This window comes from Sapajus apella, unplaced genomic scaffold (genome assembly GCF_009761245.1).
Source record: "Sapajus apella isolate SASKATOON/1434 unplaced genomic scaffold, GSC_monkey_1.0 scaffold1, whole genome shotgun sequence".
NCBI lineage: Eukaryota > Metazoa > Chordata > Mammalia > Primates > Cebidae > Sapajus > Sapajus apella.
Window position 1 is genome coordinate 70,140,182 of NW_022436941.1, and position 3,346 is coordinate 70,143,527.

Here is a 3,346-nt window from a genome sequence, read left to right on the forward strand (position 1 = left end):
CGATTCTTCTGCCTCAGCCTCCTGAGTAGCTGCTATTACAGGCACCACCCCTGGCTGATTTTTGTATCTTTAGTAGAGAAGAAGTTTCACTATGTTGGCCAGGCTGGTCTCGATCTCCTGACCTCAGATGATCCACCTGCCTCAGCCTCCTAAAGTGCTGGGATTACAGACATGAGCCATCGCTCCTGGCCTCCATCTGTAATTTTCTACAGGAAAATATAGGGCTAACTTTTGAGCTCTGGCTTATCATGAAAACTAACAGTGTTTTCAAAGTTCATTCTATCTCATGTTCAACATATAACTCATGTTTGGTATTGTAATCTGCATTTGTGTTTCTGAATACATAGCAAATGTTAGGTCAGTGAGTGTGAACATGAAATAAAAGGCACAGTAATCAGCACCCTGTACTCTGGGCTTTGACTCAAGGCATCTTCTTCTTCTCTTTTTTTTTTTTTTTTTTGAGACAGAGTCTCACTCCATCACCAGGCGCCAGGCTGGAGTGCAGTGGTGCGACCTCGGCTCACTGCAACCTCCGCCTCCTGGGTTCAAGCAATTCCCCTGCCTCAGCCTCCCGAGTAGCTGGGACTACAGGTGTGCACCACCACACCTAGCTAATTTTTTTGTGTTTTTAGTGGAGACGGGGTTTCACCATGTTGGCCAGGATGGTCTCGATTTCTTGACCTCGTGATCCACCCGCCTTGGCCTCCCAAAGTGCTGGGATTACAGGCGTGAGCCACTGCGGCTGGCCAATAACTCAAGGCATCTTCTAAGGTTCCGCAAATGTTAATGAAATACAAGACTTAAAGCATTGGTAAGATGTCATGTTTTTGAAAAATAGAATAGTACTAGAGAATAAAGCTAGTACATGGTTGTCGGACACATTAATGACATCATTTTGGTAAGACAGGATTTATATGACTCCTAAAAATCTCACCATAGGTGGGATCATCATATCAGTCAACTAGTCATACCGATGTGTGGTTGAATTTCATCTTTCCAACTATTACTCCTTATCCCCCAATATGGTGAAGTCCTAACCCCTGATACCTGTGGATGTGACTTTATTTGAAAGTTGGGTCTTTGCAGATGTAATCGAGTTAAAATGAAGTCATATTGGTTGGGCCCTAAACCCAATCACTGGTGTATTTATAAGGACAGACAGATTTGGAGACACACACACAGAAGGAATAAGGCCACTTAAAGACAGAAGCAGAGACTGGAGTGAAACAGCTACCAGACAAGAATGCCCAGCATTTCCAGGAGCTGCCAGCAACGAGAAAGTGGCAGGGAAGGATTCTTTCCTGGAACCTTCAGAGGGATCATGGCCCTGCCAATTTTGGACTTCTAGAACTGTAATACAATACATTTCTGTTGTTTTAAGCCACCCAGCCTGTGGTATTTTGTTACAGCAGCTCTAGGAAACTAACAAACCTACCAATCTATACCAAAGTCTCTTCTTCAAACCTTTTGCAGGTAGGTTAGTGGTCTTGGGCTGAGAGAATCCAATAATGGGGCACTCACTACCTAACAGTGCAGGCAGATTCCTTGGGGGCTGTTTTTAAAAGTTATAGAGTTCTTCCTTATAATGAACAGACAGACATGTCTGTTTGGTTGTTTACATTGTTTTATTTTTCTGAACTGTTTAGAATTTTGTCATCTGTAACACATACCGTGATATACTTTGGCAAATGACTCACTGAAAGTTCATCTTGTTCAAAGACAGAAACTGAAATCCTGAAAGGTCACATCGAGGCTCTGGTTACTGACCATCTTCAAAGCCAGCAGGTAGCTCAAATGGGTGTAGTCACCCATTGAGCTCAAAGGAAAAACTGTGGCTACCATGAATGAGAATGGGTGGCATCACCTCAAATCATTCACATTCAGTTTTTAAAAAGTTTGCAGAGAGAATTAGGCCCACAGGTTAGGGGCCCAATTTATATAAAGGAGATAAGCAACTTCCAAGCTTTACAAAATTAGCAGCCAAGATAGGATTAGAATCCAGTTCCATATGAAAGAAAACCTCCATTGGTTTTGTGACTCAACACAGCGTGCCTTCCCTGAGCACAATATTGGAATAGCCGTCATTTAATCCATTGCACACTGTCCCTTGTGAAGGGAGCTCTTCATAAGGTGTTTAACAGAAGCTCACAAATTAGTTTACTCCCGTGCCACTGTATCTTTTCATGGCAATTGAAATTCTATTTATAATAAATTCACTCAGTATTCACATGGGCGATGCATACATTTCAAAATATTCTGCTATAATTTGTATCTAATTAGTTAATACTTTGAGTACTGCCAAAAGTTTTTTTTATTCGGGGGTGAATTGGCTGTTTCAACAACAGATTCTCAAAAACATCTGTAGAATACAATCAACTGACAAAAGTATTTATGTTACAGTTTTTCACTGTGACATAAGGGGACATTCCATTTTATGTGCTTTGCATTTATTGCAAGAGCTTGGGCCACAAGGATGCTCTGTGGGATGGACTTTCCTTACTATCATCTTGTCTTGTTTTCCCTTTCTCTGTTCCCTCAAATTTACAAGGTGCTTTAGATGGAAAATTTAATAGCCTGATAGGACATTTTGCATCTCAACCTCTCATTATTTTTGTACTTGGCCCTCTATATCCACAAATTCAGAAGATTTTGATCAACAGTGGGTGGAAATATTCAAGGAAAAAATAACATACAATACAACAATAAGAGTGCAAACAAAGAAATACAGTGTAAGAGCTATTTACATAGCACTTACATGGTATTAGATATTTATAAGTTATCTAGAGATGATTTAAAGTGTACAAGAGGATGTGGATAGGTTTGATGCAAACACTATGCCAGTTTATATCACGGACAGGAGCATCCCAGATTTCGGTATCTGAGAGGATCCTGGAACCAATCCCGCCCCCTGGATACCGAGGGCCAACTCTGGTTAATAATGAAAAGCAAGGATGACAGCCACACTGGAAATCACTTTGAATATGGAAGAATGCTGACAACAGAGCAGGTGTTGGCTAATTATAATGAAGGTGCTGAAGACGATGATCATGAAAATAACAGCAGCCAACAACGATGGCACTTACTGTGCTCCAGTAATGGAACTAGATCTCATCTGGCCCTCTTAACAGCTCCGTGAAGTAGGTATGTATTATCCACCTCTTGAAGATGGGAAAACTGAAGCTTTGGGAGGTGAAGTTACTTCCTCAAGGTCTCAGAGCTAATAAGTTGAGGGCCACCGTTCAAAGCCTACCTTGCAGAGTCCATGCCCTTCATCATTATATTACCGGGTCTCAGCTGTGTTTTAGGAGACATCATACAGGTGTGTAGTAAAATTCATATTTCTACT